Source organism: Panthera onca, chromosome D1 (genome assembly GCF_046562875.1).
Source record: "Panthera onca isolate mPanOnc1 chromosome D1, mPanOnc1 haplotype 2, whole genome shotgun sequence".
Lineage (NCBI taxonomy): Eukaryota > Metazoa > Chordata > Mammalia > Carnivora > Felidae > Panthera > Panthera onca.
The window spans coordinates 21957204-21974539 of record NC_138348.1 but is presented as its reverse complement, the minus strand read 5'-3'; the positions used below and the strand labels follow the sequence as shown (position 1 = coordinate 21974539).

Sequence of the window (17336 nt, the reverse complement as noted above, 5' to 3'; positions counted from 1 at the left end):
TTTCAAAATTGAATACTGTTCATTCTAGCAGTGATTTGTTTCCCTGGACTGCCATAACACAGTACAGGCTTCCTCCGCTATCTGAAAGTAGAGTGTTCTCTTTTAAAATATTTTTAATGTTTTATTTATTTTTGAGAGTGAGAGAGACAAAGTATGGATGCGGGAGGGGCAGAGAGACAGGGAGACACAGAATCTGAAACATGCTCCAGGCTCTGAACCGTCAGCACGAAGCCTGACGTGGGGCTCAATCTTGTGAACCACGAGATCATGACCTGAACTAAAGCTGGACGCTTAACAGACTGAGCCACCCAGGTGCCCCCGGAAGTGGAGTGTTCTAATGTTCTAGTGTTCTAAGCAGAGTGTTCTAATCTTTTGGAAACTGAAATGGCGTAAAGTGAAGAAGTGATTACCATTAATTTGTAAGGGTTTTTTTTTTTTTTGGATTCTCACATAAAAAACATAAATAATCTCTCTTAGGCTTTTCTGATACCTTAGGACACGTCTTGCTATTTTGCTAATGGATACGCAAGATAAATTGAAACAAGCACAAATGCTCACAGACACAGTTCAAAGCTACGGTCGCTTGATGCTGAGGTGCTGAGAACTACTGTCATTTTTGGCCTTTTTTCATAAAAGCAAATATCCTCTTCAGATTCCTTTTGGTTAGCAAAAACAGGTACTAAGGGCTTTTATACAAGCAGCATGGCATTATGTGAACTTTCAAAAAAGCAAGGGATACCTATACCACAATTGGGGTGACTTAAAACAACAGAAATTTATTCCCTCACACGGCTGGAAGCCCGAAGTTCAAAATCCAGATGTGGGGAATGATATCGGAAAATGGACAAATAAAATGTCCCTTTCACACAAGTCCCCTCCTTCCCCCGCTCTCAGCAACAGATCTGGTATCTATGCACAGACAAAAGTGCCTTCATGGGAACTCTGAGATCCAGGTAGGAGACTATGAAACTTTGGTGAAATCCAAGACTGAGGAGAGCTGATCAGGCTTTAAACCAGGCAGCTGAGTCCCTGACCACAGCCCTGGCCACTGAAACACAAACAGTTCTGGACTCCAGATAACTCAAGTACAGGACCCATCTGGCTTTGGGTTTATCACTAGCAGCATATGCCAAGAGACCTGAGAGGAGTCATGCCTGTCCATGCATCACATACTAGACCTATAGACCTTGATCTTGGCTGTGGACCCTAAAGTGGCCCACAAACCAGTCCCTCTTGGCCATAATCTGGGAGCCCCTGGAGTTAAGTCCAGCAAATTTGGTCAGATTGTACATTCTAAAAGAGCCATGTAATGTGCTCTAGCCCATCCCAGCCACATGTAAATAAAATAAAAGTCATCCACATTGGAAAGAAAGAAGTAAAACTGTGTCTTTGCTGATGATATAATTTATACATAAAAGAATCCTAAAGATTCCACCCAAAAGCTGTTAGAATTAATAAATGAATTCAGTAAAGTTTCAGGATACAAAATCAACATACAAAAATCAGTTACATTTCTATATTGTAACAGTGGAGTCCCTAAAAAATAAAGGAAATAATCTATTTACAATAGCATAAAAATAATCAAATACTCAGGAATAAATTTAACGAAGGAGTTGAAAGATTTGTACACTGGAAACTATTATACAATGATGAAAACAATTGCAGAAGATGCAAATAAATGGAAAGATATCATATAATTGTTGACCAGAAGAATTTATATTGTTAAAATGATGGGGCACCTGGGTGGCTCAGTCAGTTGAGTGTCCCACTTCGGCTCAGGTCATGATCTCATGGTTTGTGAGTTTGAGCCCTGCATCAGGCTCTGTGCTCACAACTCAGAGCCTGGAGCTTGCTTCAGACTCTGTGTCTCCCTTTCTCTGCCCCTCCCCTGCTCATGCTCTGTACCTCTCTCTCAAAAATAAATAAACATTAAAAAAATTTTTTATACTAGACATATGCCAGTATACTAGGCATATATTAGATTCAAAGCCATCCACAGATTTTAGTGTAATCCTTATCAAGTTTTAACGGAATTTTTTGCAAAAATTTTAAAATAACTTAAAATTAGTATGGAAGTACAAAAGACCCTAAATAGCCAAAGCAATCTTGAGAAAGAAGAACAAAGCTGGAGGAATCCCACTTCCTAACTTCATTTTTTTTAATTTAAAAAAAGTTTGTAAGGTTATTTATTTTGAGAGAGACAGAGGCAGTGTGAGTGGGGGAGGGGCAGAGGGAGTGGGAAAGAAGGAATCCCAAGCAGGTTCTGAGCTGTCAGTGCAGAGTCTGACGCATGGCTTGAACCCACAAAACTGTGAGATCATGACCTGAGCTGAAACCAAGTCAGATGCTTAACCCACTGAGCCACTCAGGAGCCACTCCCGACCCCCACTTCCTAATTTCAAAAGGTACTTCAAAGCTCTATTAACTAAAACAACATGGTAATCTCATAAAAAGCAGATACATAGACCAATGGAACAGAATAGAGAGCCCAGAAATAAAACTATGCATATGTGGTCAACTACTACTTGACAAGGCAGTCATGAATGCTCAGTAGAAAAAAGACTTTTCAATAAATAGTGCTGGGAAAACTGGATATGCACATGCAAAAGAGTGAAACTGAACCCCTATCTTACACCAATCACAAAAATTAACTTGAAATGGATTAAAAATTAAAGCATAATAACTGAAACCATAAAATTTCAGAAGAACATACAGGGAAAAATCCTTCGATGTTGGTCTTGGCAACAATATTTTGGATTTGACACCAAAAGCAAAAAAGTGGGACACACAAACAAGTGGAAATAATCAAAGTAAAAAGTTTCTGTGCAGCAAAAGAAACACTCAACAGAATGAAGACCCAACCTATTGAATGGGAGAAAATATTTGCAAACCATATATGAGATAAGCGGTTAATATCTAAAATATGTAAGGAACTCCTGCAACTCAAGAGGAAAAAGCAAATAATAGTTAAAAAATTGTCAAAGAAAACTGAATAGACATTTTTCCAAAGAAGACACACAAGTAGCCAACAGATACATGAAAAGATACTTAACAACACTACTCATCAGGGAAATGCAAATCAAAATCATAATATGATATCATTGCACACCTGTTTGAGTGGCAATTATCAAAAAGGAAGAGACAACAGTGCTGGGGAGGATGTGGAATAAAGAGAACCTTTGTGCATGGTTGTAGGAACTTATGGTATGGTGCAACCACTATGGAAAACAGTATGGAGTTTTCTAAAAAGATAAAAAATAGAATTACTGTACAATTTATCAATTGTATTTCTGAGTATATATATGAAGGGAATTGAATCAGGATCTCAAAAAGATATCTGTATCTCCATGTTCATTATAAATATTGTAGCACTATTCACAATACGCAAGACATTGAAACAACCTAAATGTCATGAATGGAATGAATGGTGAATTGGAGAAAGATAATGTGATAATGTGAAAGATATCTATCTCTATATTTATATCTATATCTAAATGTCTATATCACATTACACATATTACACACATATACACGGATATACACATATATTTATATACATGTATGCACATATACATGCATATACACACACAATTGAATACTATTCAGCAATGAGAAAGAATAAAACTCTTGCCATCTGCAACAACATGGATGGGCCTTTAGCACATGATGTTAAATGAAATAAGTCAGGCAGAGAAAGACAAATGCTGTATGATCTGACTTATATGGCAAATCTAAAAAAAAAAAAAAAACTCTTAGAAACAGAGTAGAATGGAGGTTACCATGGGTTAAGGGGTAGGGAAAATGGGGAGATACCGGAAAAAGGGTATCAAACTTCCAGTTATAAGATGAATAAGTTCTGAGGATCTAATGGATGGAATGGAGACTATAGTTAATATACTGTATTATATACTTGAAAGTTGCTAAAAGAGTATATTTTTTAAAAAAATTTATGTTTATTTATTTTTTGAGAGAGAAAGAGAGAGCATGAGAGAACATGCACAAGCCAAGCAGGGGCAGAGAGAGGATGAGAGAAATCCTAAGTAGGCTCCACGCTGTGAGCTCAGAGCCCCATGCAAGGCTTGAACTCACAAACTGTGAGATCATGATATGAGCTGAAACCAAGAGTGGGACACTTAACCGCTTAAATGACCGAGCCACCCAGGCACACCAAGAGAGTAGGTAGATCTTAAATGTTTTCACCACACACAAAAATTACAATTATGTGAGATGATGGATGTGTTAATTAACCTTATTTTGGCAATCATTCTGCAATATATATGTCTATAAAATCATCATACTGTACACCTTAAACTTACACAATATGCCAATTATATCTCAAAAAAGTTGGAAAAATTAAAATTGAATCTCATATAAACAATGAAAAATTATTAAGTATGACTCAAATATATGCACTGTTTGTCTGAAATTCAAGTTTTACCAAAAAAGATGATGTGGGCAGGCCCTGCTTGTTCTGACGCTCTGTGGAAGAATCTCTGTCTCTTCTTTTAGTAATTCTAGGTGTTCCTTGGCTTCTGACGGCACAACTGCAATTTCTGCCTCCATCTTTAGGTCTTCCCTCTATTGTGTGTCTTTTTTGCATCTTTCAATGCTCCTCTATTTATAAAGACACTACTCATTGGATTTAGGGTCCACACTAATGCAGTATAGGTTCATCTTAATTTGATGATATCTGCAAAAATCCTATTTCCAGATAAGGGCACATTCACAACTACTAGGGGTAAGGGCTTCAACATATGTCTTTGGGAAATAATTAAACCCACAAGAAATCTTACATCTTTCCTCATTCAACTTTTCAGTGTGAATTAATTAGGGTATCTGATTTTTCTTTTTAATATCCTTCCTTTCCTGTGTCTCAATACCCAATATTTTGTGGTTACTTGCAAGAATCCAAAAATTATATGCATAACAATGAACAAAGCATTAAGCAGAATACTGAAGTCACAAGAAAACTGAAGTCATTATATATATATAACATGTGTGTGTGTGTATTATATTATATTATATTATATATATTATATATTATATTATTATATATATTATATATATAATCTATGTGTGTAATACACACACACACACACACACACATATATATATATATATATATATAACACACACGCGCACACACACACACACACACACACACACACACACACAAGTAAGCAAACCAGCCACCCAGCCAGTCAGCAGAGTGAGGTATAATAAAACATCAACTTAACTAGGGGTATCTATCTCAAATTTTTACTTTACTTCTTTTTCTATGTCTCTTCCTTCCTCCCTCCCCCTTCTTTTCTTCCCCCCACTTTTTTTTCATTTCAGTATGTTCTCTGCTACAGATCACCAGCTATAACTCATGAGAATGTAATCTGAAAGCATTGTTTAAAACTTTTACTCTGGGCTCACTCTTCACTATTATGACACCTTTCCTAAATGGGAATGATATCTTGGCTATGACAACCCCTTGGAGTTACTAGCAAAAGTACTTTTCCTCTCTCTTCAATTTTGAAAGAATTGAATCCCCTTTCAGACCCAAAACTTTCAAAAGGTTCAATATTATAGCGATATATAATTCAATGGTCCAAAGTCCTTCTACATTCTATATCCCTAGTAAAATTGCGAGGGAAGAAAATTAGCAACAAAAACAGAAGCAGCAACATCAGTAGGATAGCAGTAATTTGGCCACTGGAAATTGTTGAAATCATTCACTGAGTTATTAATATTCTTTGTGGATTATTAATCAGTATTTGATTGGTCCACAATATTCTATGTATTCATAACTATTAAAACAATGGAGTAACCATAGATTTTTTTTACTCATAAATGACATGTTATATACCATTTTAAAAATATACAAACCAAAAAGTCCAAGACCTTTTTCTAAACTGAAAAGTTTTATACATTGCAGTGTCTCATAATTGTTCCTGTTTCTTGTGTTACATTCTTTTACTTGCAGAAACTATTACTATGAACACAGAAGTCAGGTTGTGACCTGTGTCTGTGCTAGAAGAAGGTTCACTTTATAGGTATTTATATTATATCAAGAAGGAAGTGGGGTTTTTGTGGATGACATTTAAAGGTATATCACAAAAATAGATTTCTGAATTAGAATTTAGGCTTAACATTTCTCTTTCAGTCTATAAACTCTACTACACATAAGTCCTCTGTTATTAGGATATAAGACAGAAGGTGAACTTTCTTATTACAGGGCTTTTCAAGCGTCATTCCCAATGAAATACCAAAACAACAGAAAATAAAGAATTAAGATTTAATAAAAATGGAATGAATTCCAATTGTGTTTGCTTTGCTATAGTGTGAAAAATATATTATGTGACCAGGATAGAGAAGAAGAAAATCTTAGAATTGCAGTTATTAATTGTTGGATGCTCCCAGTTCAGATGTCCACCCAGGGTATGAATCTCTTTTTCTCTCTCCTTTTATAATGCTATCCTGACTCTGATAATATACCTGCAGCAAGAAAGAACTCACTTTTTTGAGTGTATATCCATCTAAAATAGAAGGAACTTGCTAAATTTTTGAAATTTCTTACTGTGTATTTATTCATTCAATACATACCTAGAATGGCGCTGTGTCCTAAATAGTTAAGAACATGAGTTCTGGTTCTAGGCGAATTGAATTCAAATCTCTACTGTGACTTTTACTAGCTCTAAGACCTCAGAAAACTTCCCCATTATCTATGGGCCTCATTAACTTTATCCGTAAAATGTGACAATAATAGCACCTACCACAGAGTCATTTTGTAACATGCTCTGTGTCAAGCATTCTGAATGGTGCCTGAGACATACTAAACACTATGTACTAGGTTTTCAGATTTATTTATTTTTGTTGAACACCTGCTATACGTTAGGCATTGTCCTTGGCAAAAGGGTATAATATGAATAAATACAAATTCCCTGCCTTAATAAAATTATCTTCTAATTTGAGTGATTATGAGGGAATCTCTGTAGCTATTCACCAAACCTCTTTACTCTTCCTTCTTGCCAGACAGTTGAACTGCAGATCCCAATCTTCCCCACAGTGATATATATCCATAAAACTGTGTTTGGGAAAAAGGGTTGTGAAAGGAAGTGCGTGTACTATTTGCAGGTATGGCTCATAGATGTTTCCCACCCGCTATCTATTCTCCCTTCAATTTCTGTTGGCTCTATGCCAGGGTGAATGTGAAAGCAACAAGTCAAAGATGTCAGTCCTGGTTTCTGAATGCCTGTGTAGTATAGACCCTAAGTCCCACCTCATGCTCCCACCAACATTCAGATTTTGTACAACTAGGAAAGCTATCTACTACTGTACTATGCTGCTAAAATAACAAGGCTTATCTCTGATAGCATTTAACATTCCTCCCATTAATATGAAGAGGAAAAAGAAGTAATGTAAAAGATCATATCAGTTAAAGCTAAGTTCTTGGCAGGAAAGTGAAGTAGGGAAAGGGAGTAAAGAATTGAGGAGGGTGGTCAGGGAAGTTCTCGCTTTAGGAGTGGGCATCTGAAGCAAGACTTGAGTGAATGAAGTAGAGAGACACATACATCGCTATTGGAAAAGCACCTCTGGCAAATGGAATCAGAAGAGCAAAGACCCTGGCTGTTGGAATGTGCTTGGAATTTTCAAAACTTAAGGAAAAAGTCAGGCTGCATTGGAGTTGAATAAGAAGAGAGTTCAGAGGCAACCATGGGAAAGACTGGTACAGTTTCTTAGACCATGGTAAGGATTGTGGATTTTACTGGAAGATTTTCAGTAGGGAGATGACACAATGTAATTTGCAATGAAAAATAGTCACTCTAGCTCCTGTATAGAGGTTGGGTTAGGGGAAGAATGGAAGCTGAGATATCAGCTATGAAGCTATTATGGTAGCTTTGAAAAAAACAAAATGGTGGCTCCAAGTTTTCTCATGTCAATGTTTTTGAACCCTAGATCTTTTGTTCGTTCATCATATGACAAAACTCACATATCATTCCCCATCCTGTTTACTCTTTCCAGAGAAGCACTTCAGTTTCATGCCATCTTTCTTACATTCAGCCAGAATTAAACATTATTCTCCACATATGTACAACTCATGGTTTCCTAAGGCTGGGCATTGCACTGCTGCATAACTCATTAAACTATGGAAAGTTTGTTTTATATTTTTTACCCTTAAACCTTTCACATACATTTTACGTTTCTGCAATTGATGGTTTTGTAAATTATTTTCATTTCCATTTCCATTTCCATTTCCATTTCCATTTTATTTATTTATTTATTTATGTATTTATTTATTTACTTACTTACTTACTTACTTACTTACTTACTTATTTACTAAGTAGACTTCATGCCCAGTGCAAACAGAGCCCAATGTAGGGCTTGAACTCATGACCATGAGATCAAGACCTACGCTAAGATCAAGAGTCAGATGCTCAACCAACTGAGCCACCCAGGCTCCCATGAAAATTCTTTTTAAGCTGAGCTTATGTAACATAACTTTTGACTATATTTTCCATATGAACCTTTGACTATTTGGAGACTTAGCTCAACTTCTACCTATCATAATAATTTAGTCCAGGCCTTCAAAGAACATGTTCTAAAACAGTAAACAAGTTTGATGTGAAAAAAAGGGTCTAATAGTCAAATAAGTTTTGGAATCATTTAACTAAATAAAGTTAATCAGATTCCTCCCTTCCCCCTGCCACCCCCCCTTTTTTAAACATTTTACAGGGAAGTTAAGAGAATTTAACATAATTTTATGCATTGTGATTCCCCATGAGATGAGATGAGATGGTATTTGGAGTATTTATCAAACTCAACTGACTACAGAAATCCCTCTTCTCCCCCCCCCCCACCCCTTTTTGTTTTACTTTTATAGAGCATTTCATGGAACTAAAATTCTGCTTGGATATATGCTACTGACTTCTGGAAGACAGTAGTTTTAAGTAAAGTTTAATCTGAAGTAATCAAAAACCAGCAACCTGGATGATCAAAATCATAACTGAAATGTACCTACCAACTAACACTCACTCAGCTTGTATACCCACACTAATCTCATTCCTCAGAAAACTTCCCTTGATAACAATCCCATGACAAAACCATTTGGGAATTGATTTCCAAAATGAAAATGACTCCAGGGAAATAGTTAATACTACCTAAACTTTCTCTAGGGGTCTGTATGGAATATCCACAAATCTCATGTATTCAGTGTTACCTTCCTTAAAAATAAAATTTGGGGGGGGGGGGGCGTCTGATGGAAAAATGCTTGGCGCTATTTCTGGCCGCTAGTGTATAAAGAGGGACAGGGTTTCCTGATATTATAGGTTTGCAGTAGAGCAGAACTGTGATTCATCCAGTGACTGAGGGGCCTCCAGAATGCCAGAGATGAATGTTTGCATTCACCTTTTGCTTATTCCTGCTTCAAGATGAGTAACCAGTTACAAAGACCAGAGGGTGTTTTTGTACCTTTTCCTCCTCTTTATTAAGGTAGATGTTATAGTCTAATGTGACAGGTAGTGTTTCTGCACACCAGAGTCCTCTCAGAAACATATTATCTAACTCTGTGGGAACTGGATATTTTAGATTGCTTCAGGATAGATAGACATCACTTTGCCATCAGCAATCTCTTTGTATCCAGAAGTTTGTGTCAGGTACGCTGTACTTACTTTGGACAGTTGAGTGGCCGTCCCAAATTACAGAATGCCTTCTCTCCCCACAGTATAGTGAAAATAGCATGAGATTTAGAATAAAAAACACCTCCAACTCTACATTTGTTAGTTGGAATAGTGCTCAATGCATGTGGGCCTGTTTTTGTTTTTTGTTTTCATCTTTGAAATGGGGCAGAAAACTTAATGGAGCTCTAATGTCAATTGATGTGATATAAAATTTTTAATATTCTAGAATAGATATTCAATAAATCAAGTATCCTGACCGTATTGCTTTCTGTCTTACACCAAAGACCAAGAGCCTCATCTTGCATGAAATAAGCAGCACACTTGTTGGTTGACTGGACATACTCACTATACTGAAGCTCTTTTTCTCAAAATCATAGATCTTAACATAAACATGATCACCAGTAATATGATATGGTCATTGGCAAAAAACTTTTTATTTATCATGTAGTACTACTTTTAACACTGGAAGTGCTTTAGGTGACTATACAGTTAAATACAACTTCCTTGTATCAATGGTAATTCTACTAATGTCTTCTCCTTTTTGGTGAGCTTTCTCTAAAGAGCAATAGTGAAGGATAACTGTGCTTTTGGACAGTCATAAAATTTAAAGGTGATTTTAATACTTTGAGTAAAGAGGAACCTAGAATTTACTTAGAAATTTGGCATATGTTGGTTCAAAGAGCAAAAATCCAAATATTGCACAGATGTAGGTCCTTCTTTCTTTCTTATGGTGTTTTAAAATGAGTAACTGGACATTTTGAGAAAAAATTTCAGTATAATTGTTTATGTTTTCTATTGTTCTAGCATATTCTTATTTTTCTAAGTAACTGTCCACTTAATCTCCCTACCCATTCTGCCCAGGCACATGGTTATTTCTACTTTTATACTATTCTACTATTTTTTAGTGTACACAACTAACAGGTGAGAGAAACTATGCATATGGACATCAGATTTATCTTTTGTTCCCATGGGCAGAAACATGAGAAGTTCATCATTGAGCCAATATAGAGCTCAAGGGTTAGCATTTGTTGCATTGCATTACTATAAGAAACAGGAAAAAATAAGAAAATGACAGTGCTAGATGAGGATGTAATTGTACACCCAGTTTTACCTACCTAATTTGTTGAAAATTGTTATCCTCTAAAGACACTGTGATTAAGGAATGCATATTACCCCACAGTGGTAGGGTAAATTGGGATGGGAGATATATAGAGAGAATTGGAAATCTAAATTTTTTATTACATATATCCATTGTAATGTAATACATACATGGATACAAAGTAATAAATACAATGAAAGTAGTCCTAATAACTTTTATTGAATGTTTACTCTGTCACAGGCACTCCCACAAGTACACTGCAACTCTTTCATTTAATTCTTCCGATGCCACCATATAGGAATTTTACCTATATTTTATAAAAAAGAGAACGCATACATCAGAGGAATTAACCAACTTGTATAATATCATGACACACATATGCATAGTATAGGTGGGGTTAAATCTCAGGTCTGTTTATTCTGCTTCCCCTTCACTACGGGTGAATGAGTTTGTCTTTCATAAATACAGAAGAGGATAGGGAGAGAAAAAATTGAATTTCAAAAGCCCCAAATTAAATCCATATGGTGACTTATCTATGGCAGGAGAAGATTTGAAGGTCAAGGTTCTACCAGTAGGGATCATCTCATAAGCTCATATATTCCTGTTAGGTATACAACATTTTTATAGCGGATGTCACACAAAAGAAACTAAGAAAACCTTGAACTTGCAGTGGCTCTTTTGCAAGTTGTCTGCTGGTGTCACAGCATCAGGTTGTTGAAACTCAACTGTTGAAAACCCTAAACCAACTGATGCCTGATGTTTCTCATTTATTTCCTAACTTAAAATATATGAACTATGAAAAACATAAAATTTTTATTAATTTTGTTGTTTTATCTTCTTTCAGAGTTCAAATGACAGAAGCAAAGACAGTCATCACAGTTGATACATCACTTTTCATATCTCGACTTTGCTTTGCCTGAGTGGCAAGGTTGGTGTTCACATTTAAAAAGAAATATAAATTGATGTTCCTTGCACTTGAAAAATATAGGGATGACATTGTATATTTGAACCATAATATGGAGTTTTTTCTGAGTGTTTCTTTGTAAATTATAGCTCAGTGTTATGCTTTGGATTTTGATAGAGATTATATTACTGGTATTTTTTTTTTTAAAGCAAGACAATTTAATCATTATTAAAAAAAGATATAAAAGCCTTTCTACATGTAGACCATATGGTTGAAAATTTCAGGAGTATTATTATACAAAATCAACAATCTTCAGCTTTATTAATGGCATATTAATGCATAAATTTGGGATAAATTTAAGCCTTGAAAAGTTAATATAAGCACTTAAAAAATTAATGGCATGAACCTTATAAACCAGTGGGGAAAATATCTGTAATTTAAGAGAAAAATAGGTGAAGAATATGGGTAACCTTTGTGTAGAAAATAAAGACAATTGGCTAAAAAAAGTTATAAAAATTATGCTATATCACTATCTTAAAGAAGCAAATAATAATGAAATACTGACATCATTGGTTAGTTTTGTAATTCTCCTTTAACTGTGATAATTAAAGCATCTGTTAAAAACATCTCTCTGGTGAGACCAATTGTATTTAAAATGGCTCCATTTCCCCAGTTGATGTCTACTTTATTTACCCCATCTATATACTACATATTGCTAATGATACTAAATTACTATGTAATTTGCTTTTTATATCTATCAGTCGATCTATCTATCCACCCATCCATCCATCCATCTTTTTAGCTATCCATATCTCCATTTATGCACTTATTTTTCTTTTTGTCAAATAGAATGCGGGCTCCATAAATTCAGTAGTAATGTATCCTTACTTACCACCCCGTCCCTTGCCTAGAATAGTACCTGAAAATTGGTATTCACAAAATGGTCACTGAAAGATAAGTACATGGTACACAATTAAACAATGCATAGATAAACTGCCTCACTACTGTTGGAAGTGCATATTAGTATAACATGGCTTATGTATACTTTGACAAATTTACACAGGAATGAAGCCTTGTGAATAGAAGGGTATATAATATAGTAATATTTATGACAGTAAAGATCCAGAGTTAACCAAAATTTATTAATAGGAGACTGGACAAAAAAATTACTTGGCATTCATATGATAGGGATACAATTAGCCATTAAAACCAATATGTTATTTATATGGAGTGATGGCTAAAGATCTCGAAGTTCTATTTCTTAGTTTTTCTTAAGCAAGAAACACATATTTGTTTATAATATCCCAATTTGTTTAAAACTTTTATATATGTGTGTAACATTCTATACATACACATGTGTGCGTATAGAGAGATATAAATCTATGTGTAAGAATTAGAAATTTCTAGAAGGAAAAATTATGCATACTTATTACATTTAAAAAGTGTGAAGTTGGGAATGAAGTGGAAAAGAGACTCTTTAAATTTTAGCCTCTTTGTGTTAAAATGTTTATGTGGCGTTTTTCTGTGGGGAATAAGCTTAGGAATTCCCTGAGCTTCCACTAATGGGTTAACAAGGCATAAAGAAATAGATAGCCACAGGATGAATGTATACAAAATTAGGTAAACAAGATTAGGTAAACAGGGCAAAGGCCCCCAGTATAGGAAAAAGGTATAGGAATAGGAAATCTCAGGATGAAAACATCCAAGATTAGGTAAAAACGATCAGGTATTCAGGGTGGAAGCACCCTCCAATTTAGTACAATAGCAGAAAGCTGCTTTCACAGGAAGGAAGGACCAAAATAGGTAAACAGGTAAACAGGGCTATAGACCACAGCAGGGCAAAGTAGCCCAGAGTGGAGCCAATGAGCAAAACAAAGGTGTCTTATTGACCCTGAGGTAGCATGCTCTATCTTTCTTGTCCCCTAGGCCAGTTTAGGTAAACAGAGGTGGCTCCTCATGTCTGCTGTAATCATCCTTCCACCCTGCACCAGGATTTTGTTTTGCATTGACCCAGACTCCTAACACCACATATCTTCAAAACTCCTTTTCCCTCATGCCCATGAGTTAATGTTCACAGTTTCATTGTCTCTTTGTGTACGTCCATCACACTTGTAAGCTTTCTGATCCTAGTAAAAATGGAGCAAGGACCCTTACTTGGGGCTCTTGTCTTCTCCTGGACATTAGCCATCTCTTGCATTTCAATCCTGTGTCCACTCTCTTGCTGGACAAGAGAGAACTCCAGACCTAGAGTCTATGACATTTTTCTAGTGATGATAACATGAAATAACATCTGAAAAAATTATAATATAGACCTACACCGTTATTCTAAATGCTATTCTAAATGATTATATATATATATATATATAATATATATATATATTATATATATATACACATATATATTATATATATATAATATATATGTATATTATATATTACAATCTATATTTTGGGGGAAAAAGAAAGTTGTAGAAAAATATAGTTAAATAAAAGGAATGCAAGAAACTGAGATTAAAAAGAAAAATAGAGAAATTGAGAGTATAAAAGAACCCACATGTATAGGTTACTAAGTGTCTATGCAGACATACACGCTAAAGCCTAAATGGTACTGGATGAATGTCCATCAAGAGTTACCTACAATGAACTTTGGAAAAGAAATTACAAGTGGGAATGATAGGAAGATTTTAATGTTTTCTTTATTTATTTATGTTTGAATATTTCAATAAGAGGCAATAAGAGGATGTTTTATGCATTACTTTTGTAATTAAAAAATAAAGGGAAGGAACTGAAGCCTTTATTATATATAAAAACTTGGTATCGCCAGATCTGGAATGTGTCTACCTCCAGATACTTTGGGTATGAAAAGAATGTCTTTAACAAGCCAAAGTGAACCTGGAAGATAAATATTAAATGAGGGGTGGCGTCAGAAGTTCAAAGTGAATAATTTTATGTATCCAGCAAGAACTGTACAGTCTATTCAGGCCAGTTTACTTCCTTAAATCAACTGAGGTCTTTTAACTCTTTGAATTTAGGCTTAGCTAGTCTTTACCTAGAATACCCATACTACTGTTTATACTGAGCACTCCAATGTCTCTTTCTCTCTGATGACACCAAACACCTGAAGGAAGAATTGCTTGTTCCATATTCTACGTTGTTCCAGCATTTATAAATTTATCTATATGTGATTGTTTAACTTTATGATCTACGAATATTTTGAAGTCAAGAATTTTGAGGGACATCTTGTCCTGAGTCCCCAGCTCATTGCAAAGTCTGGTACAAAAGTGCTCAGTAATTGTTTGTGGATGTTGTCACTGATTCTTGACTTCAGAAAGACAATGAAGACTTCCATAAAGTGTAGCATCCATGGTCTCTGCTAAAAGCACTGCCTTGACATTTGAGTATCACTTTCTAGTTTACAACTCTTACATTGCATTATCATCTTCAAGGATCATCTCAAGCCAGAAAAAATAGGTATTACCACTCTTCACATTTTAGTGTTGAAGAAACAGATTTAGCATATTTATCTTCCTGAAGGGCTCACAGCTCACAAGTGGCACAGCTGAGCTTGACTCTCTGGCCATTTAGATCTAAAACTACAATCAATTATGTAGACTCAAGGAGGAAATGACACCACTAAGTTGTTCTGGGAGCCAGTGTACTTCTGGTGCCCTAGACATAGCAACGTTCTGCAGAGGTAAGTAAAGGTGAAATAGCGGCTCCATCTTCCTCCTTAGAGACTTCATTTGCAGCAGGGATGGGGGGCATTCTCACAAACACCATGTCCATCCCTGCTCCCAACAGCTCAGACAATGGCCAATATACAATTATACTGCACCACCACTGAAACCCATGCATACTAAATAGACTTGGTGATCCAAATCTGTAACTTCTTCTAATGATTTCAATGTGTTGTGGAAATAATAACAACAATAATAAAACATAGTTCCTTCCTGCACACCCAAGGTCAAGACCAGAGATTATTTGAGAAATGGGGGAGAAGAGGGAAGAAGAAGACAGAAGAGCAGTGAAGGAAATGCTTTTCTCAAGGTTAAGCTAAAATTATTGAGCATTTACTCTGCAGTGTTTAAAACACATAGTATAATTATGCAGAGTTTAAGTGCATAAACTTACAAGTCAGACTGCATGGGCTTTGAATGTCAGCTCTGGCATTCACCAACTATGAGTCTTGGACAAGTTGGTTACTTCTTCAGTGCTCAGCCATGAAATGGGGTTGATATTAACACCTGCCTCACAGGGTTGTTCAGTGACGTGGCCTCTGCCAATTCCTATGGTGTGAACACTCATACCAATGCCTATTAGAAGCCATCAACAAACAGCTCACAAAATCCTTGAATACTGAAAATTCTTGAAATTCTTATGACATAACCAGCCAGCTCAAGCATACTTCTGTTGCTATGATGATTAAAGTTAGTATCATAAGCACTGAAGGGAGTTCCCGGGATAGTGTGCATATATTCAGCATTTTTGTTCGTTTTTTAAAAAGAGATACTTACATTAATTCATCTATTCCTCACAATTATTCTGAGATTGGTGTTATTATTATTTACATTTCAGAGGAGGTTAATGAGGTGGGAAGGGCTTCAGTGTCTGGTTGCAAAGGAGAGAAGTGAGACTTGACCAGTCTGATGCACCATACCGTCCTCTTGCCTGAGCCCTTGGGAGATCACATCCCATTGTGCGTATGCAAGAGTTTGTGCATGCTTACAGAATGAAAGAAGGGGAGAGAATCCTGGTAAAATAATACACTCTGGACTGCCACTATCAGTTCTAGAGTGTCCCTTGGTCCCGGGGATATTTTTGTTGCCTTGGAGGCAAATTACATGATACCACGGGGAAGACATTCTATTATGTATTCCCAAGAATAGGGCAGAAAATAAGGACAGCATCTACTCCCTGAGTGCCTGAGTGTTTACCTGAATTTGACATTTTGTTAATCATTTGGAATGAATTATCTTATGTGGTAATCATAAAAACTGTCTAAGGAAGGATTTGTTTTGTACCATTCTGCAGCTAAGGTAACCGTAGCTCAGAGATGTTAAATAACTTGCTCAAGGTCACAAAGCTCTTATTAAACATCAACTTTGTTTGAATCCAATATTCTATGGATACACTGCAAACCATATATTCTACTGCTGTCTCTTAAATTCATGAAAAATTACCAAGAAATTTAGGATTACATTGATGCCCTTTAGAGGTGAGAATATTATCAAGAAATTTAAGCTTCACACTAAAGCGTTTTATTTATTTTATTTTTAAGTAATCTCTACACTCAACATGGGGCTTGAACTCAACAACCCCAAGATAAAGGGTTGCAAGCTCCACCAACTGAGCAAGCCAAATGTCCTACGCTAAAGCTTTGTAGAGTTGAGAATATTAGAGACCAGTGTCAGGCCAAACATAGGGGGCTGAAGAAAATTCATGTATTCAATGTGACTGTTACTTCATTAAAAACATAATTAGATTTTATTGTCAAAGCCCCTTTACTTTGAGTATTGTGTATAGGTCTGAGACCAGAGGGGAGCAGGACCACAGATTTTGTGCCTTTCAGAAAAAGTCACATTAAAAGATATGCAAGGGTCAACTTTAGGCTACTCTACATTCTGTTTGCACCTTCATTGTATTGGAGGAAAAAAAGAATTAATTGGTT

At 35.8% G+C, this 17336-nt stretch overlaps 1 protein-coding gene across 5 annotated transcripts in view; it reads right to left on the bottom strand.

Moving 5' to 3' along the window:
• LRRC4C (leucine rich repeat containing 4C) overlaps positions 1-17336 on the bottom strand; it is a 1194683-nt gene that overhangs the window by 205561 nt on the left and 971786 nt on the right. The gene's annotated exons all lie outside the window — the stretch shown is intronic.